This window comes from Petaurus breviceps, unplaced genomic scaffold (assembly GCF_028583685.1).
Source record: "Petaurus breviceps papuanus isolate PSGF00001 unplaced genomic scaffold, PetGlider_PUasm1.0 90977, whole genome shotgun sequence".
Lineage (NCBI taxonomy): Eukaryota > Metazoa > Chordata > Mammalia > Diprotodontia > Petauridae > Petaurus > Petaurus breviceps.
Window position 1 is genome coordinate 27,474,405 of NW_027187391.1, and position 22,986 is coordinate 27,497,390.

A 22,986-nucleotide genomic window follows, 5' to 3' on the forward strand; every position below is an offset into this window, starting at 1 on the left:
ACACACACACACACACACACACACACACACACACACACACACACACGCACACACACACACATGTGCACGCACACACACCTCTATCCAATTGCTTACATTTATTCCTCATAAATTTGAAAGTGTGTCAGTCACCAAAATATGTTTCATGATTCCCAGAGTGGAAGAAGTTGTAATTTGTGGAAACCTTACAGCATATGGGCAAGGAAAATGTCAGTCACTCTTATTTTACTGGATATTTTTGTCAGACTCACAGAAAATCTTTTTAAGAAATTAATTTTGAAATAAAGTCTGGAGAAGAGATTTAAAAGCAGAGATTTCTTACTTAATATTTTCCCCTCATTATGAATCTTCCTAAAACATGCCTTTCCACATTCTGTCATATGCCAAGGATGCCCTCTTCCTTTTTGCCAAGCCACATTCCTGTTTCCTTTCTAAACTTTGTTCTAAATTCACTTCTTCCTTGAAGTTGACCCCATTGAACCCCACATGACTTTGATTAACCCATTCACTTCAGTATTCAATCAGTATTCCTGCACAACAGACCATATATATATATATATATGTATGTATTATATATATGATATCCACTAATTCTTAGGTTTCCTTATATTTCTGGCGATAGATAGATAGATAGATAGATAGATAGATAGATAGATAGATAGATAGATAGATAGATAGATAGATACATAGATAGATAGATAGATAGATAGATAGATAGATAGATAGATAGATAGATACATAGATAGATACATAGACAAATACACATGTAACAGAAGGCTTAGATTGGTTGTTCTGCTGGGGCCCAAGATGCTGAAGACCCTTACTTAGAGCAGAAATTCTTAGTTAGGGCAGAAACTATGCCATATGAGAATTGGAGGGCAGAGTTTTTCAGCAAAAGTGGCAATTTTAAAATCTAAACAAGTGAGTTGGGGCTGGAAAGGGAGGTGTAACAACTGAAGCAGCAGCAATAAACAACAGGTGCCAATGGAAGCTGTGTCCTAGACAGGCTGATATTTGTAGTGACAATAGCTTTTTCCTTTTTCTGGCTCATCAGCCAGTTTATTAATACAGAGTTACTAAACTATGCATACCTGGGGAAAACATTGGAATGATAGTGAATTTATTCCACTCTGTTTCTCTTTTCACTTTTATTATCATATACAACAGGTTTTTTATTTTGAATTATGCTTACAGGTTGTTTGTATGACAGTTTCTAGAGATTATTTTAATTGATCCTTGAGTTAATTTCTTTTTTATAGAGAATAAAATATGTATGAGAAAGCTGATGGATCATTGAATATAATAAAAACAAAGTTTGGGGTTTCAAGGGTTTAGGAATTTTATTAATAAAATGTATTATATGCTTCTTGGACATGTGACCATCAAACTGGAGAATGAAACACTCTTTATATTCCTTTCTAATCCTCTAAATCCCCTCCAAAATAATATTGCTATACAAGAGATAAAGCAATTTCAGTGTCCTCCACAATCCAAGATCCCAAACACCCTAATAAGTTAAAAACCCAATGAACTAATTACAGAGAAGGTTAATTCCTATTTCCAAATGTGCTGACTCATTACCCCCTTGACAATCAGCATCAAGCTCTGGTGTGTATTCTATCCACATATTTGCTGCAGCACTCAATTCTGTATCACACATTTCTGCACTATGGAAAACAGAAAATTTATCAGAAGCTTGCTCTGGCTGGATCTGCAGCATGGTAGTCCTCAGTGCTACAAGGATACTTAGTCAGATAACTAAGGAGCAGAGGGAACTGGGGTGGGATGACAGCATGAATGTTCATCCACCAGGTCTGAGATAAAGATGTTTAGCACAACTAGATAAACCAGCTATAAAGATATTAACCGAAGGGCATATGTTTTCCAGATAATCTAATGGAGTCCAGTCATAGATGAATAAATATTTCAAAACAAAGGAAAATGAAGTAATACTTGATGAGGCAGAGAGTGTTATGCATTCCAAAGAAGGCATGGAACCACAACAGGATACTCCTAAAACATTTAAGAAACAAAAACATACACACACACATGTATATGTGTGTGTATTTATTTATTTATATTTATTTTAAACTTTCTACCTTTGCAATGATAATAACTGAAAATTGGCCCAGGAGTTACAAAGAAATTACTTCAAGTCCCACCTCTCATACCTCTTGGTTTTGTGACTAACCTCCCGGTACCCTAAGCAACTTTTTTAGATTATCAGTTGCTCAGAATGTGCATTGGAAAGGGGCGGTTCTCACTCAGAAGTTTCCTGTGCCATTGAAATCATATGTCTAATCTATGTCCTCTAATTTTGCAAAGAAAAGAAACTAGCACTTTTATCTTATATTAAAACTCGGATTAAGGGTCTTTAAGGCTTTTTCTACTATCCAAGAGGAATAGAAAGAGATGGAAGAGATAGGAGAGGCAAGGATCTCAAGTGAATATTACACCCTAAGTACAGCTGAGGAAGAAAAGAGCATTGATTTTATGTATCATATACTGTTTTAAGTTCTGGAGATACAAAATAAGAAAGCAAAAACTATTCCTCTTCCTCAAGGAGCTTTCATTCTAATGGGGGAAGCACATAATGTATAAAATTTCTAGAAATCAATCTATAAAGATACTATCAAGACTATTGTAGACACAATTATAAAATATTTCTCAAAGAAATAAAAAGTGAATGCATGAAAGAATATTCAGTGACTGGACTATGTCAATATAACAAAGATGAAAATAATTGAATATAAATAAATTAATTCATAGATTTCATGCTATACCAAAGGGATACTGCCAAAAGGATCCAAATACTACTATGAGGATAAATGAAGTAGACAAAGTAATGAAATTCATTTGGATGAACAATAACAACAACTACTACTACTATAAAACTCAAGGAAAATAAGGAAGAAAAAAAGGGAATGAAAGGGAACTATATAGTTTTTCTATTTTGTTTGGCTTTGTTTTATTGGTGGTAGCAGAGAGAGGTATCACAATTTAATCTATGTGACAACTAAATCTTTGTAAAGATGATTTCATGAATACTAGCCTCCTACTGTACCCAGAAAAGAAGTTTTAATAATAAAGATGTTGTGGGAAATGAATTTTACTGATACTTCCAGTCACTTGATACTTGATCCAGTACTTGATAAATAACTGTTGAATTTATTTCAGTTTCAATTTATTTCAATTCAATTCAAAGAAGATGAAGAAAGATAGGGTAGAATGTTATTTTTTTTCCTTCGTTAAAAAAATCTTACTGGGAAGCTGTATATAATTGAGCCACTAGTCTTTGACTATGTTTTTAGTGAATTACAAGATCATAGCCACTAGCATCAATAGACACAAAAAATAATTTTTAAACTTCCAATGTAAAGCCAGGCTTAAGACAAATTTAAATAGCAAAATCATGTCTCATGGTTGAAACAGTACAAAATCTGCTTTGGAATCTGTTTACTGACAAGGGTATTTTTAATGCTAATTTTGGATGATAAAAATTTTTTAAATGTAATCATATGCTTTTAATTGTGATGTAGTAACACACTTTATGCTGAAAAGCAGTATGGCCAGTTTCATGTGATTGGGCAATAAGGGAATGGAACAAAAAATTAATAACAAACAGGACGTCTTAGAGATTCTTTGAGGGAAGACTTCTTTCAAACCTGTTTCTCACTTTATGAACCTGTTGGAGCAATGAGTGAAATATCATTGAATTATATTGAAGCAGCAGGAGGTTCAGAGGTGATGAGGATCAAGAGCCAGTGTGAAATTATTATAAGCCTAAGTAGAGATTAAGAAGATAGCTCTCTAATTCCCTAAACTTGATAACTAATGTTACTTCTGTTCCTAAAACTGAACCTGAGGAAAAGATGTACCACAGATAGCCCCCGTGGCCCAAGTAAACATTGTCTAATGTGACTTCCATGGTCTTGGAGCCTTTGAAGTATCTTAGGCATGTGTGTCCATCCCAATTCTTTGAGTTGTTCTCCTTTCCAACAACCTTCAGTAGCTCAGTATTGCCCATGCATAGTACAAACTCCTTAGCCTACAAAGCCCTCCACAGTATAGTCAGTTTGCCTTTATATTTTATTTTCTGTTGCCTATTATATGAATCTTCTATTCCAATCAAATGGATTCTCCTGCTGGGTCTTGTACATGTTGTGTGCTTTTCTTCTTCTATGCATTTGTTCCTTCATCTAGAGTGTTCCCATCCCATCTCTGTCCTACTAAACCCTTCTCATACTTTAAGGCTAGCTTAGATTTCACTGTTTCCATCTGAGCTTGGGGACTAGGGCAGTTAGGGTTAACTCTGGGAGGTAGCTTGATCTTTGTAGCTCTAGTCAGGGTCATCAGAGGACAGTGACAGGACTGGCTGAGTTGCTGGGAAGTTTACTTTTCCAACTGGGGGATGCCAGAAGTGGTGGGAGGTGCCCATATAACAAAAACACCCATCCTCCTGGGAAAGTCAAGTTATTGTGGAAGGGGGTCAGAAGAGGAGGGGAGAGTCATCAAAGCAGGAGGGCAAGTAGGAGTGTAATCTTGGACAAGCCAGGAGAGGATTCAAGAGTCCGGGAAAGCAGGCTGAGCACTAAGTCAACAAAGCCAAGTGGGAGTGAATGGGAAGCACAATCCAGAAAGCAGGCGCCTGAGTAAAAGCCAAGGCAAAAGCTGAGCAAAGAAACAGGTGGCCAGGGTAGAGAATGAGGGTCAGAGGAGGGTGAATAGCCCAGTGACAGAGCTCTTTGGTCAGACAGCTTTTTCATCAGTGGGGCTATATGGCTGCCAACCCCTTTCCAGTGTCTTCTGGTTCCCAGAACCTGACACATACCTCCTCCCTGAAACTTTCCCTGATCCACCCAGCTGAGCAGAATCTCTCCCTCCTTTGAATTTCTATGGCAGTCACTATATTTCTCCTTTGGCATTTAATTATAGTCTTGTACTGTTGGTTATTATTTGTTTTGTATCTTTAATTAGACTGCAAGCTTTTGGTGGGAATGGCAAATAATTTTCATTCATTTTTATCTTCTACAAGTTTTAGACTATTTCATGGAGAGGAAAATTTCAACATACACTTGTGGATTGGTTTGATCTCCTTTCCCATTTATTATTGCTTCTCTTGCACATATTATTTCAAACACAATAATATTAAATGTTGTATTTTTCAGGGCATTGTTTTTTTCAAATCTGTAGGGCTTCAAGTAAAACTACTATTTAATTTAACTCACCCAAGCATATTTTAAGTGGGGCATGAGGGCTGTGGCTAAAGTGAAGCATTCACTAACATCTTCATTGCAATTTGCCTCCATGATTGTGCTGGCCTAGGAATTCATCTCTCTCTACCTTGTATCTCCTCTTTTCATCATCCACATGCTACAAAAGTTATTTTCTTTAAGCTCAGATCTAACTATGTCAGTTCCCTAATTCAATGAACTACAATGGCTCCCTATTGCCTCTAGAATAAAATCAAATAAAATGTTGAGTTTTAAAATAATTCATAACCTGGTCTCAACCCATCTTTACAGTTTCATTATTGTATAGTAATCCTTTCCGTCCACTGTATTATCCAGAGAAAATGGCATTCTCTTTGTTCCTCACAGATAGAACTTCATCTCCCATCTCTGTACATTTTTTTTACTGTTCATTCATTGCCAAGTCTTTCCTACCCAATGCTCCCTGTTCCTAGAATGTAGTAATTTCTCTGACTCACACAATTCCTCTTTTTATTTTTGGATGAGGGAAGGCAAGGTTAAATGACTTGCCCAAGGTCACACAGCTAGTTAAGTATCAAGTGTCTGAGATTGGATTTGAACTCAGGTCCTCCTGACTCCAGGGCCAATGCTCTATTCATTGTGCCACATAGCTGCCCCATCTCTTCCTTTAGAACAAATCTCAGCACCACCTTCTACACAAAACTTTTTTCTGATTTCCCACTGCTAGTGCCCTGACTCCCTAGGTTGTTTTTATGTCTTTATTCTCTGTTTATTTTATGTACTTTTCACCTCTTCCAATAGAATGTAATTTTCTAGAGACCAGAGATTGTTTTATTCTTTACATTTGTGTCCCCAGGGCCTGGCATAGGACCTGGTATACAGTAAGTTGTTAATAAATACTTATTGGATGGCTGGTTGATTAAACTTAAAAAACCAAAAACCAAAACAAACCCCAAACATATGTCTTTGGTGAAAATTAGTAAAGAAAGTAATGGATAAAACTGAGTTTCTTAATCTATTAAATTGGGTAGCTATATGGTATAATGGATAGAGTGCTGGACCTAGAGTCAGAAAGACTCATCTTCCCAAGTTCAAATCCAGCCTCAGCTATATGGAGCTGGGTAAAATTTTCTCATTTCCTAATCTGTAAAATAAGTTGGAGAAGAAAAACAACTCTAGTATCTTTGCCAAGAAAACCCCAAATGGGGTCACAAAGAGTTGGACACAACTGAAATGACTGAAGAACAATAACAACAAAAATCTATTAAATGAGGGGTTAAACAGGGTGATCTCTAAATTCTCTTCCAGTAAGTCAGTAAACAACTTATTTTTTTTAAGTGCCTACCATGTGCTGGACAGTTTTAGATCTTAACAAATATCAGATATTTGATAAGTACATCCAAATTGAGTGATACATACATGAACATAAGCTACACAAGGTAACAATATACTATATTATTTGGTCCCAAGTGCTTGGTATTTCTTTTTTTATTCAATCATCAATGCCTTATTAACTGCCTACTATGTGCCTGGCCCCAGGCCCTGGAGCTGTGGTTAAACAGACAAAAATGAAATTGTCCCTGTTCTCAATAACTTTATATTCTACTAGAAGCAGAGAGTATTTATATAGAAAATTAAATATAAAATATAAAGTACATATAGAATAATTTGAGGAGAAATACCTTGGACAGGGGGAGTTAAGGGAGGCTCCCTATGGAGCCAAGCCTTGAAGAAAGCCAGGGATTCCATGATAAGGTAAGAAGATCGTGCCTTCCTGGCATGAAGAATGATGGGCTGTGGAGAGGCACAGAGATGGGAATGGATAGGCAGTACGTGAAGAAAAGCACTAATGAGTCTAATGTGTACCTAATGTGTACCTAATGAGTCTGGGGAGAAGGCTGAGGCCTCATTGTGAAGGACCTTTAAAAACAAATAGAAAAATCCATATAACTTTGACTGGAGCAAAGATAGAGTCACTAGAGCAGGCCAGAACAACACAGCCGGTCAAGACACTTCCGACAGCTGGCCATGTGACTTGCTGCAACCAACTACCTTAGAGTGACGACTGTGACAGTTGCCAGAAATCCTTAGGTGGGCCATTTGTTGTGCTGGCCTGTACTAGAGCTTGTGGAAAAGGGAAGGCATGTGGTCAGATCTGATTTGTAGGAATTGCAGGCTGGTAGCCCTGGGGAGGATGGGCTGGAGATGAAAGAAACTTGAGGCAAAGGAGATCAATGGAGATGCTTTTCAGTAATCCCGGTGAGAGATGATGAGGGCCTTAACCAGATTGGGGTTGTGAGAGCAGAGAGAAGGGCACAAATGTGTTAATAGTATGGAAATGGCAGGGATATCCAAAGCAGATGGTTCTCTGTAATATTTATTTTTATAGGTTCCTAAAGTAAAAAGTTCTGAAATTATGCCTACTCACCTATTTTGGTGTTCTCATACTGTTAGGAAGGTTATCTGTGTTTTACTCAGACCTCTGTTGTCTTTTCAACTCATCCATCAGAGGAAATGGAGAACAGCTGGTCAGTACCCTCAGTGTTTTTGAAAATAGTTATTAGAACTCCCCTCAGGCTCTTTTTCAGTGTGTGTATATGCCTCCTCCATCTGTCTCCACATCCCCCACCCACCAACACATTCTAAATCTTATTATTTTCCCAGTAATTCAATGTAAGGGGCACATTTTGTCATGGACAAAGGTACCTATGAATATCACCTTATTTGCACATCTGCCTGTCTCAGTTTCCTCATTGGTAAAATGAGGATAATAATAGCACCTGCCACCTGAGGTTGTTATGAGAAAAAACTAGAATAATATATGTAAAGCTCTCAGAAAATCTTGAAGTGCTATATAAATGCTAGCTATCATGCATTAGTTATTGTAACCATATTTTAATATAATTGGTTTGTTTTGAAATCTTGCGTATTTTATTTTATGCATCTAAATTTTATTTTGGGGGACAGAGCCAAGATGGCAGCATAGGAACAGGAAAACTCCCTGTGCTCGCCCCATAACTACCTCAAATACCTATTAAAATGACTCTAAACAAACTTTAGGGCTACAGAACCCACAAAGTGACAGAGCGAGGCAGATCTCCCACTGAGGACAGCCAGGCAGGTGGACAGGAAGGTTTCATAGCAGCATGCAGGGAGCAGAGCCCAGCCCCAAGTGGGCTCCAGTTTTAGCCTTAGGGTGACCCTACCAGCTGAGGCTGGGGGCCATTCAGGAGAGTGAATCGCCAGTGGCTCTGGAGGTTTTCAGAGTGATCAACCCATGAATGCCAGGGACAAAGTGAGAAATCAGTGTAGACTTTGGGATCAGGGAGTCCAGGAGTGCAGTCTAGTCTCTTCCCCTGGAGGGAGAAGCAGCTGAGACACTGTGAATAAAGGCATGTGGCTGCTTCAGAGATCCTGGCCTGCAGATTGTAGGGGGACCAAGCAACCATTCTGAGCGATAATTGCTCTTGCTTTAACCTGCTAGGATCTGGATCACTGTCTAGGGTGGAGGTCCTGGGGTGACCAGTGATCCATAGCATGTAGAGGCTTCAGAGAAGGCAGCCAACTAATAGCTCTGGCAGCTAAGAAAACCCCAGCAATTTGGGACAAAGCTCTCCTCTCTGGAAGCAGAGAGGCAAAAAGCTCAAAAGTCAAGTAATTGAGTGGCAACATGAGCAAGCAAAGGAAGCACAGCAATCCAACTTTGGATTCCTTTTTTGGGGACAAAAAGTATCAAAGCATGGAATGGTAGGAAGACAATGAAGTCATAACTCCTGCACCAAAAGCTTTAAAAAAAATATGAACTGCTTACAGGCCATAGAGGAGCTTAATAAGGATTTTGAAAACCAAATAAGAGAGGTGGAGGAAAAATTGGGAAGAGAAATGAGAATGATGCAAGAAAATCATGAAAAGTGAGTCAACAACCTGATTAAAGAAAATAACACCTTAAAAAATAGAGTAACTCAAATGGCAAAAGAGGCTCAAAAAACCAGTGAAGAGAAGAATGCCTTAAAAAGCTGAATTTTCCAGATGGAAAAAGAATCTCAAAAGCTCATTGAAGAGAATCATTCCTTCAGAATTAGATCAGAGCAAATGGAAGCTAGTGACTTTATGAGAAATCAAAATACTATTAAACAGACCCAAATAAATGAAAAAAAAATAGAAGGCAATGTGAAATATCTCATTGGAAAAATCACTGACCTGGAAAATAGATCCAGGAGAGATAATTTAAAAATTATTGGACTACCTGAAAGCCATGATCAACAAAAGAACCTAGAAAATATGCTTCAAGAAATTCCCAATGTAAATTGCCCTGATGTTTTAGAACCAGAAGGCAAAACAGAGGTTGAAAGACTCCACCAATCATCTCTTGAAAAAGATCCCCAAAAGAAAACTCCTAGGAATATTATAGTCAGGTTTCAGAGTTCCCAGATCAAGGAGAAAATATTACGAGCAGCCAGGAAGAAACAATTTGATTATTGTGGAAACTCAATCAGGATAACACAGGATCTGGCGGCTTCTACATTGAGGGATCAAAGGGCTTGGCATATGATATTCCAGAGGTCTAAGGATTTGGGATTAAAACAAAGAATTACCTACCCAGCAAAACTGAGTATCATGTTTCAGGGGAAAATATGGTCATTCAGTGGAATAGAGGACTTTCAAGCATTCTTGATGAAAAAACCAGAGTTGAGTAGAAAATTTGACATTTAGATACAAGAAGCAAGAGAAGCATGAGAAGGTAAACAGGGAAAAGAAATCATAAGGAGCTTATCAAAGTTGAACTATTTGCATTCCTACATGGAACAATTATAATTGTAACTTAAGAAACTTTTCTCAGTATGAGAATAGTTGAAGGGAATAGAAATGTGTGTATATATATATATGTATATATGTATGCATACATATATATGTCAATATAGGAGGGTATATGGGCATATGGATACATATGTGAGTGTGCATATATATGTGTACAGGTATACATAGACAGAGGGCACAGGGCTAATTGAATAGGAAGGGATGATTCTTAAAAGGTGAAATTGAGAGGTGAGAGAGGAATATAATGAGAGGAGATGGGGAGAGACCGAATAGGGTAAATTATCTCATATAGAAGAGGTAAGGGAAAACTGCTACAATGGAGGGGAAGAATAGGAAGGCAAAAGGGAATGGGTCAACATTACTCTCATTGAATTTGGCTTAGGGAGGGAATGATATACACACTAAATAGGGTATCTCACCCTACAGGAGAGTAGGGGGAAGGGGATGAGAGGGGGGATGATGCAGGGAAGGGCAGTTTGGGGGGTGTAGAAGCACACACTTTTGAAAAGGGACAGGGTCAAAGTAGAGAATAGAACAATTGGGAGGTGGGATAAAATGGAGGGAAATATAGTCAGTCTTTCACAATATTTCCACTATGGAAATATTTTGTATAGCTACACATGTACAACCTATATTGAATTTCCTATCTTCCCAGTAAGGGTGGGTGACAAGGGAGGAAGAGAAAGAATCTAGAATTCAAAGTTTTAAAATCAAATGTTTTATATATATAATCATTATTTTTTATATGCAACTGGGAAATAAGATATACAGGCACTGGGGTATAGAGATCCATCTTGTCCTACTGGAAAGTGGGAGAAGGAATGGGGGAAGATATAGGAGAGAGCAGATTAGGGGAGGGGTTATACAGTGGGATTGCTGTTTTGGGGTGATGGATAGGGGAAAGAAGGTGAGAAAATTTGTAACTCAAAATCTTGTGGAAATGAATGATGTAAACTAAAAAGAAACATAAAATTTAATTTTAAAAATAAAGTAAAATTTATTTTGAGAAAGGGACAAAAAGTTTTGCTGGCTTGCCAAAGAAATGTATGATACAAAGAGCTTAAGTATCTCTGTTCTAAGGCCTGTTCAATTTAAAATCATTTCATCCTACTTTGGTGCATAGCATGTAACAGAAAAGGGGAAAAAGGCAATGATAAATGGAGAAAATATGGAAGTAAAAGTGTCATAAAATGACAGCATATGAAGAAGAGATTTGTGTCTAGCAGAGATCTTCCACCACAAAGAAATGAGAAAGAAACTTTAGAAATATAACCTGAAGAAGCTAGGTATTTGTAATTGCAAAGGGATTTGGATTATGCTTCAGAAAAGTATAATATGGATAGAAGACATGAAAAACTAGCTTGAAATATGGAAAAGGGGGGGAGCAGATTCAATGCTAAGCACTTTTATAGGTATTACCTCAGTTAATACTCATGTGAAGAAATGTAAAGCAAATGTTATTTTCATCCCTATTTTACAGCTGAGGAAATTGAGGCAGACAGAAGTTAAGTGATGTACTCAGAATCACACATAGGTAGTAAGTATCTGAGGCTGGATTTCAACTCAGGCCTTCCTGATTCCCAGCACTGTATGCACTATATCACCTAGCTGCCAAGGTAAATTTGGAAAGTGTTTTAATAAAATAAATTTAAAAATCATTTAGAGGAATGAAATATCTAGAATTTCAATGGAAATAATGATAAAAGTAGGAAGGCTAGAGGAAGCATAACATTACTCAATTTGACTATGTTATTTTATTTATTGATTGATTGTCTAGACTCTGGAGTCTAAGAAAGTGATAAAGAAAATGTTAGTAATTCAGAAACTTAAAAGTGTGTTTCTTCCCCCTGCCTTCTCCTCCCCGCCCCCCAGTCAGTTGTTAAGCATTTAGCAGAATACACCTACCTGAGTTGCATACCTGGCTCTCCTCTCAACTGCCAGTGTGCACACTCCTTTGAACTGTCTCCTGCTTCTTTATCTAAAATGACACTTACCCAGATTCTTTGAAATTAGTTAAAAAGCAGAAAAGTAGATCATTGAAAAAGGATAAGCAAAAAATAAAGCAATTTAAAACAATAGTTGAATGTTTGATGAGTCCAGGAAACTAAATAATTATGGGGAAAGACTCTTGATTTGTCAAAAATTATTGGGAAATTTAGAAACCAGTTTGAGAAAAATTAGGTTTAAGTCAACATCTGACTCATACTATATACCAGAAAAGCTCCAAATTGAAACATTTTGTAAGCCTTAAAATGGCTTACGATTTCTACTATCATTACTATTAAATGTAAAAAGGTCATGCCATTAAAAATTAAAGGAAAATAGAAGGTAGTAACTTTTGTAACTGTAGAGGTGTAAGGGTTATGGGATTTAAAGATCTTTCATGCCCCATTGGACGTGCTGACATAGCAGGAAGGGGCGGAGCAAGAGAAAGTGAAAGCCAGAGAAAGCGAAAGCCAAGCTAGCATTCCTGTGGTGGCTGGCGGTGGTGGCAACCGCGGCGGCAGCAGCAGAGGCAGCGGCAGTGCGAAGCCCTTTTTGAGTTAGGACTGCTAAGGACTTTCTGCTAAGGACTCCTGCTGAGGACTGCCAGGGGCCGGAGCTGCTGGGAGCACGCTTCCAGGACGCTGGGTGTTTGCTGTGCGTGGGGAGAGGAGGACCTTTGCCTGAGGTAGCCTGTTCTGTTTTAAAGGCTTGAAAATGTGGGTGCTTTCTACTTTATCTACCTGTGCCAATATCATAACTACTCTGATGGCTTTCACTTTCTGGTTTTGGGACTCAGTCTTTTGGTATCTTAATAAATTTTCTAGTTTATTTCCCCATATGGCAAGCATGATGTATTTTGTGATGTATAATTATATCAGCATATTTGTAATCTCTATAGGCATTGTGAATATGGCATTGCTGATACAAGAGGAAATTCTTAATAAATCAGGAGATAGAAATCTTAAAAAAAATTTTGAATATACACAACTGAATTATTTTTATACAAATACAATAAATAATAAAACAAGGAGAAAAACTATGGCACAGTCAAGCAATCTTTGCATTGAATATCACCAACAAAATTCTGGTAGGCAAAGTATCTAAGGAATTAACTCATATGTAAGGTCAACAATTATTTTTATACAGATTAGTTGACAAAAAAAATTTAAAGAAAAATTGCAAGTTAGCACCAACTATATGGGAAAAATACTGTAAATCATTAATAATTTGAAATACAAATTAAATAAAATAGGAGATTTCATCTCACAGGATGCAAGTTATTAAAGATGATAGAAGATTCAAACAATATTTTTGGAAGGGCAGTAGGAAGACATGAACACTAATATACTTTTGTCTCAGTGATACCACTATTGGGCATATGCCCTAAGTAGGTTAAAAAATGGTTTGATATTATACCAATATAATCATATTAGAATTTTCCTTGGTGATAAAGAATGGGAAACAAGTAGGGAATGACTAAAGATAGTAAAGTATGTTAAAGTCATAGAACATTAATGAATGAAAAGGAATGACAATTATGAGAATTTCTGAAAAAAATGGAAAAATTGGTATAATCTGATATGGAATGAAATAAAGAGTTGGAAGATTATAACATAGAACACAAGAACTACAACAATACAAAGGAAAAGATTATTAAAAGGACACTGACCTTTGAGGTAATATCAGAAAAATAAATAATGATCCTAGAGAAAAGATAATGAAATGTACTGCCAGTGGTTGCTGGAAGCTCAGAACCGCCTTTAGGAGCTGATTGACATATTTTCAGTCTAAGCATTTGCACCTTGGAAAACTGGAAAATGCTGGAGGTCAGGGCTTGATTTATTGTTTTGTTAATGATAAGCCTTAAATGATGAAGAAAATATTATTGAGATTAAACTTAAAGTATGTAGATATTTTCTTTCCTTCAGAGGACCAGTTGTCAGACATTTGCTAGCACATCACTAATACTTCCCTCTTGGCAAAGACAGGAGACTACTATGACAGAACATTGCACACATTATCAGACTGAGCTTTTGTTAATGGGTGTTTTTGCTTATGTGTGAGATTCCTATTGAGGGGGGGAGTGCAAAGGAGAAGATACAAAAATGATTGTGATGTAAAAACAAAAAACCTCAGCAAAAACTTATTTTAAAAAATAAGAAAGAAATTTCATTACTTTCATGATCTAATGAAAGGGTATTCTCTTTATAGAGGAGCTCTTTCAGTTCTATGATCGATAATGTCCCTGAACATGAGAATTCAACAAGTATTGATTAACTTCTGACCATGTATACTGCATTATGCTGGGCAGGGTTGGGATACAAAGTTTAGATAAGACATGGTCCCTGCCCTTACAATCTTATAATGATATTGTCTGCCAACCAAAAGATGTGGTGAATTTGAGGTGATGGTGGATTACCTGGTTGAAATGCTGTAAACTGAAAGTAATAGATGATTATTATCTCTTTGTAGATGACCCCCAGATCTATATATTCAACCTAACTCTGTCTCCTTAACTGTGATACTACATTTCAAACTAGAAGTCCTATGGACATCTTAAACTTAATACACCCAACAAAGGATTCATTGTTATTCCCTCAAAACTCACTCTTCTAAACTTGACCTATTTCTGATGTGCTCATCACTATACTTTGTCATCCAGATTTCTCAGTCTTGATTTTTGGCTCTCATTCTCCCCATGTATCTGCTCAGTTGAAAAACATTGCCATTTCTTCCTTTACAGTATCTCTTGTGTGTCTATTTGTTTCCACCCACATGGACTATACCCTAATTCAAACCCTCATTGCATCTTACTTGAACTATTTCAATAGCCTCTTCATTAGTCTCAAAGACTCAATTTTCTCCCCATTCTTGGCAATGTCACACAACTTCCAACCAAGAAAGGGAATATGTAGCAGTTTCAAATGCTCCGTCTGGAAAGGTCATGGAGGATGATGAATGAAAGAAGAGCCATTGGATTTGAGATTTAGGAGTTTATTGGTGACCTTTAAGTTTCACATTTGCAGGCTAATAGATGTTGGGTTGGAGTTCTTTTGTACTGCAAAGTTTAAAAAATGTTGGAATTGTTCCAGAAAATCTAGGTTGCTGCAAGTAAAGCCATTCATGGATAGATTTGACAGAAAAAGTATAGAAGCCAGTTTGTAAATTTCATGGTTCTAACAAAAATAGCAGCAACAACAAACTCCTAAGATATCTGTCACTCAGTTTCAATTCTTTGCACAGACCCTTCCTACGGCTACCAATAGCAGCAAAGAATGGCAGAGAACGATGGATTATCCACCTCCTCATTTTATTTTATTTTATTTTGCCTTTTGGAGGGCAATTGGAGTTAAGTAACTTGCCCAAGGTTACATGGTTAGTTTTTTTTGTGTGGGTGTTAAATGTCTGAGGCTGGAACCAAACTCGGGTCCTCCTGACTCCGGGGCTGGTGCTTTACTCACTGTGCCACTTAGCTGCCCCCCACCTCCTCATTTTAATGACTCAGTCTAAATTCTATAATTATATATATATATATATATATATATATGTACATACATTTGTGTGTGGGTGTTGTTTGTGTGTGTGTTTGTGTGTAATGAGTGCTTGTCTTCTCAAGGAATTGAGAAGGGACTAAAGGGAGGGAGAGAATTTGCAACTCAAAATTAAAAAAAAATAATAGTGAACACATTATATAATATAAAATGAAAAAATGAAAGAGAACAGTAGTTTAAAAGTAATAAATATAGTGGTAAAGAATAGCTATTGTTAAAAGTGTAATTCTTGAGTGGCTAGGTGGTGCAGTGAGTAGAGCACTGGCCCTGGAGTCAGGAGGACCTGAGTTCAAATCCAGCCTCAGACACTTAACACTAGCCATGCGACTGTGGGCAGGTCACTTAACCCCAATTGTCCTCCCCCCTCCAAAAAAGAAAAATAAAATAAAAGTGTAATTCTTATATAACTTGTTCAGTGGCAATTGTTTCTTTGTATTTCTTTATAAATTTCCAGAGAAAATTAACTAATTATCATTATTACCATTGCTGCTGCTGCTGTTCTTGTTGCTGTTCTTGTTTTGCATTAGGTCCTTTCACTCTGTGATTTTACATGCAGAAGGTTTAAAGATTCAGTGAGAGAGAAGTTAACTTGCAGGTCATAAATCTTGTACTAAATTCCCCATTTATACTCTGCCACTTGGTATTCTGCCCTTTACTGCTGTTCGTTACAAAAACAGTGGGATGTTTGTGCCATGGGAGCAACAAAACCATGGTCCCTGGACTGCACACATCTGCTTGTGCCACCCTTATTTTTGGTAGAGAAGGAAGATTTTATTTGGAATACATATAGTGTCTATATATGTATGTGCATGTATGTATTTATATATGTATACATATGTATATATGTAGAGACAGACAGTAGTGACAGATATATATCTTTATGCATATATATGTGTATTTGTGTATAGTATATATGTGTACATACGTACACACACACACATATATGTGTATATATATATATATATACTCCAAGTTTTTTGGACTTTCTTATACCATTGAATCTATTCTGGTTTTCCATAGAAAATATTATAACAGTTTTCTGCAACCATCTCTTTAGAGAAATTTTTATTCACTTCTTTCAAGCATTTGCTTTAAAATGCAACAAGATAGAAATAGAATGATTTCAGTGCCATTAAATCTTGCTAGCCAGTATCTTAGCCCTGGGAAAACTTGTTTTGAAAGAATTGAAGAGACAGATATGGAGAGTCAGACAAGAAAACTAGCATTGATTGGTGAGGACCACGCACTGAAGTTTTAGAAGTTTCAAGGAAGGTAAAGAATGTCGCACTAACTTGCAAAAAGCTCATCCTAGAATGTTTAGAAGAAACATTAGAGATCACCAGGTTCAATTAATTCTCCTTATGCATGAGGAAGCTGTGATACAGAGAGGTAGGAGTATCTTTCCAAGGTCATATGGGTAAACAAACCACAGGGCTTGTCTGCAAATTCTGTCCCTTCTGACTCCAAGTTCTGTAATCTTTTTACTCTACCATGTTGCTGCTTTCTCTTACTACAAATCCTGTGTATTCAAAATAACTATTCAGGTAGGAGATGCAGGAATGGATTCAGATAGAGGCACCTTAAAGTTAGGAAGACTTGAGTTCAAATTATACCTCACTCACTAGCTATGGGAACTTAGGCAAGGCAATGAACCTCTGTGTCTCAGTTCCTCCATCTGAAAAATAGATATAACAATAATACCATCTACCCCATAGAGTTGTTTTGAGGATCTAATGAAATTACATATATGCACTGGAAAGAGAACCTGGGTCCAAATCCTGGCTCTACTACTTATCAGACGTTGGGCAGTTTTAATCTCTGTGGGCCTCAGTTTCCCCATCTGCAAAATAAGAGATTTAGACTAGGTCCCCTTTAGATCTAAACCAATGATCTTATGCTGTTGAGGTAGAATGAAATAGTATAAAGAGTGCTTGATTTGTTTCTAGGAGGCTCAGATTTGAATCTTGGATACCAACCTTAATTAGCTCTGTGGCTGATGGCAAACCACTGGGACTCTTCTCTGTAAAATATGAATATTAATACTTACACTCCATATCTCACAAAGTTGTAATAAGAAAATTGTTTAGTAACCCTTAAGGCCCTACAGTAATATGAGTTATCTAGTAGAAAGTGTTGGGCTTCAAAATAATTGTTCCATATTTATATTTTAAATATATTTTTGATTTTGCCAAAATGTTTTCATATTTTGGAAAGATCCCTTTGCCCAAGCTGACTTCTTGTAAGTTAATGGATCTCTATTGGAAGCCAGCCTATAGAGAGGATAAATGTTACTTGTGATTTTATTTTCCAGTCCCTAAAAGGGAAAGGAAATTTATGGTCAGGAGGAAATGGTTTTCACTAGGCTTTGTAAAGTTTTTTTTTCCTCTTTTTTGCCTCAAGTAGAGGCAGCTAAATGGTACAGTGGATAGACATCTGGGCCTGGAGTTGGGCATAGCTGAGTTCAAATGTGACCTCAGACAGTTATTAGCTAGGTGACCCTGGGTGAGTTAATTAACTTTCCTCAGGCTTAATTTCCATCTGTAAAAGGAGATGATAATAACACATAAATTCTAGAGTTGTTTTGGGGATAAAATAACAGTGAAATACTTTGTAAAATTTAAAGTATTGTATAAATGCTAACTACTAGCTACTGCTATATTATTTCTAATGAAGAGTCTTACAGCTAGAGAAGAAGTTAGGGATTATCTGATCCAACCTCTCATTTTATGGTTAATGAAACAGAGGCACAGAGAAATGATATGATTTGTTTAAGACCACAAAGATAGTTAATTGCAGAGTAAATACTAGAATTCCTACCTCCTGGCTTCTAGGCGAGGATTCTCTCTAAGACCCTATTATTTTACTTTCCCACACGTTAATACAAGATGTTAAATATGAAGAATGTATGAATCTTACTCAATATGAACTATACCTAGGTATTTCAAGCAATAGGAGAAGGCGAGAAAAAAAATGTTTTTTTTCTTATGTAGAGATAATATTATATAGCACAATTCAAATAAATGCAGTGGAAATTTATTGAATGTCTACTGTCTACAAGGCATTAGCCACTATAAATATTACATAAGTATTAAGTAGTATAACTATTATAAGTATTAAGTAAGTATTAAGAAGTATAAAGTATGGCTTTCCCTACAAAACTAAAAATCACTCTTAAAAACACATGGAGGTAGAAGTTTTTGTGAAATTATTTTAGGTCCTTTGAAGACCACGGAAAGTGTTTTACTTATAAAAGAGGTAACATTTTATCTATGTTTGGTAAAGCATTTCCTGGTGGGATTTTCATATTTGATTTTCAACCTATTAAGCTTTAGAGCAGGCTAGCTAGGTGGTTCAGTTAATAGAGCACAGGACCAGGAGTCAGGAATACCTCAGTTCAAATTTGGTTTCAGATACTTACTGGCTATGTGACCCTTGGCAAGTCACTTAACTCTGTTTGCCTGGGTTTCTTCATCTGAAGATGAGCTGGAGAAGGAAATGTTAAATCACTGCAGTATCTTTGCTAAGAAAACCCCAAGGAGGCAGAGCCAAAATGGCAGAGTAAAAGAAGGGACTTGCTTGAGATCTCCCCCAAACCCCTCCAAATACCTGTAAAAATTTCTCTAAACAAATTCTAGAGCTGCAGAACCCACAGAAAGACAGTGAAACAAATTTCCAGCCCAAGACAACCTGAAAAGTTTACATGAAAGGTCTGTTGACCAGTCTGAGAGAAGAGCATAGTCCAGTGTGGCCTGCACTGGGCACACATGGGACCAAAGCAAGCCTCAGAGCACTGAATCACTGGCAGCTGTGGAAGTTTCCAAAATTCCCAACACACAAACTCAAAAGACAGAAGGTCAGTAGGAAAAGTCTGTCAGACTTGGGTGAGAGAGGAACATGGTCTGGGCCCTAGCCCCAGGGCTGTAGCAATGGAGGCTGCTTCTGGAGCTCTTGGCCCACATCCAGTGGAGAGCAGCTCATCACAGAGGGATCAGCTGGCACTGATGCAGGATTCTGTTGCTTTGCCCAAGCTTTGATCTGAGTCGCAATCCTGGTGGTCCTAGGGTGCAGAGGAAGTTGTGGCAGTGGTGGACAGAGAATTGTCCTTACGGTTCCAAGGCAGAAAAGAGTATGTATGGTCACATACAGGACAGGAGAGGAGTAGACACCTCTCTTTTGATCATATAACCTTGGAAGAACTGAAAATTTACAGGTCCCTAGAAATATCTCTGAAAACAGCTGTACAAAACCCCTGAAGCTTGGGAAAGTACAACCCCCACATTACAAGCAGAGACCTAACTTTAAAAAAAGAGCTAAAAAGTCAAGTAATTGACTGGGAAAACGAGCAAACAGTGAGAAAAAAAATCAGTCTATAGAATCTTACTTTGGTAACAAGAAAGATCAAAACATATAACCAGAAGAAGACATCAAAGTCAAAGCTCCTACATCAAAAGCCTCCCAGAAAAATATGTATTGGTTTCAGGCCATGGAATAACTTGAAAAGGATTTTGAAAATCAAGTAAGAGAACTAAAGGAAAAATTAGGAAGAGAAATGAGAGTGATGCAAGAAAATCATGAAAAACAAGTCAATAGCTTGCTAAATGAGACCCCCAAAATACTGAAGGAAGTAATGCCTTAAAAAATAGAATACTCCAAATGACAAAAGAGGTTCAAAAAGCCAAGAGGAGAATACCCTAAAAATAGCAGAACTGGCCAAATGGAAAAGGAGGTCCAAAAGCTCACTGAAGAAAGTAATTCCTTCAAAATTACAATGGAGCAAATGGAAGCTAATGACTTTATGAGAAATCAGAAATTATAAAACAAACCAGAAGAATGAAAGAAAAATAGAAGGCAATATGAAATATCTCATTGGGGAAAAAAAAACACTGACCTGGAAAATAGATCCAGGAAAGATAATTTTAAAATTATTGTATTGTCACCTGAAAACTGTGGTCAAAAAAAGGACCTAGACATCATCTTTCAAGAAATTATCAAGGAAAACTGCCCTAATATTCTAGAACCAGAGGGGAAGAGAGAAATTGAAAGAATCCACTAATCACCTCCTGAAAGAGATCCCAAAAGGAAAACTTGTAGGAATATTGAAGCCAAATTTCAGAGTTCCCAGATCAAGGAGAAAATATTGCAAGCAGACATAAAGAAAAAATTCAAGTATTGTGGAGCCACTGTGAGAATAACACAAGATTTAGCAGCTTCTACATGGAATATGATACTCCAGCAGTCAAAAGAGCTAGGATTAAAACCAGGAATCACCTACCTAGCAAAACTGAGTATAATATTTCAGGGGAAAAATGGATATTTAATGAAATAGAGGACTTTCAAGCATTCTTGATATAAAGAGCAGATCTGAACAGAAAATTTGACTTTGAAATACAAGAAACATGAAAAGGTAAACAGGAGGGGTGGCTAGTTGGAGTAGTAAATAGGTCACTGGTCCTGGAGTCAGGAGGACCTGAGTTCAAATCCAGCCTCAGACAATTAATACTCACTAGCTGTGTGACCTTGGGCAAGTCAGTTAACCTCAATTGCCCTGCCCTTTCCCCTTTCAAAAAGCCCCCCCCCAAAAAAAAAGGTGAACAGGAAAGAAAAATCATGAGACTTATTAAAATTGAACTGTTTATATTCCTACATGGAAAGATGATGTTTGTGACTCATGAGACCTTTCTCAACATTAGGGTAGTTGCAGGGAAGGAATGTGCTGAGAGGAGAAAGGGAGAGGTAGAATGGGGAAAATTATCTCATAAAAGAGACAAGAATAAGCTTTTACAATGGAAGGGAAGAGGGGGTAGGTGAAAGGAAGTGAGTGAATCTTCCTCTCATCAGATTTGGCTTAAGTAGGGAATAACACATGAAAATCTATCTTACCCTACAGGAAGGTAGGGAGGAAGGGGATAAGAGAGGAGGGTATGGCAGAAGAAAGGGAAAATGGGAGGAGGCAGTAATCAGAATCAAACACTTGAGGAGGGACAGGTCAAAGGACAGTATAGAATAAATGGGGGGGATAGGATGGAGGAAATATAGTTAGTCTTTCACAAAATGACTGTTACTGAAGTGTTTTGCATGACTACACATGTATAACCTATATTGAATTGCTTGCCTTCTCAATGAGAGTGGATGGGGAGGGAGGAAGGAAGAGAATGTGGAACTCAAAATTTTAAAAACAAATGTTAAAAATTGTTTTTACATGCAGCTGGGAAATAAGATATACAGGCATTGGGGTATCGAAATCTACATTGCCTTACAGGAAAATAGAAGGGAAGGGGATAAGAAAAGTGGGCGTGATAGAAGGCAGGGCAGATTGGGGAAGGGGTAATGAGAACTCATACTATCTTGAAGTGGGGGGAGGGGAAAAATGAGGAGAAAATTTGGAACTCAAAATCTTGTTGATGTGAATGTTGAAATCTAAAAATAGAGTAATTAATAAAAAAACAGAGGAAAAAAAGAGAACTCCTCATGGGATCACAAAGGGTTGGACAAGACTGAAGTGATCAGTGGTTATGAATTCCTCTTAGGAGAATATTGCTGAGTGTATAAGATGCCTTTTAAATACTAATTTAATTGTTATATAAACACTGCCTTAGAAGAAACAAGGGGTTTGTGGAAATCTTAGCAGTGGTACTTGTAAAAAATAGTACTTTTCAAAGCCTCACAGAATTTTAGAATTGAAAAAGGGTCTTAATAGTCTTGTAGTAAAAATTAAATCAAAAGAAGAATCTTTGCCTCAACATACCTGACAAATGGTTGTGCAGACTTCCTCTGTTGAGGAAGAGCCCACTTACTCCCACCGAGCCCATCTCACATTTGTATAGTTGATGAAATTAAACATCCTTTACTTTTCCTTTTCAGTATGATTCTTTAAAAGGAGTTTCTCAACATTTGTCTTTGTAAGCCAATTCTTAGATTTCCTGGAATGGTCCTTAACGATTTATGTTTTCTTACCTTACTGACATGGAAAAATAGAAGGCATGGATAGCTTCTGGGGATAACATTAGTAAATTTGGAGATGACCTAAATTTATTTTGTGGGCCAAATAAATGAATTGTGAGAAGTAGGAAGGTTTTTGCAGCATGGTATAATGAAAATAACACTGGATCTGGAATCAGAGGACCTACCTAGTTTCTATCACTTACTGTCTGTGTGACCTTTGATAAGTTATGTAACCAATAGGCAGGTTCCTTATTTGTAAGCTGAGCATAATATCTACACTACAACCCTTAGAATTTTGTTGTAAGAAAAAAATTTACATACTTGAAAACATATGAATATGAATTTTCATTTTTATTTCATAATTCATCCTACTTAGGTATAGGTAATCAATTATGTTTTCCAGAGAGAATAAGGGAGGTAACATCCTACTAGAGGTATGCGTGGGAGGGATAATTTTAGCATCTTTGGAGACAAGG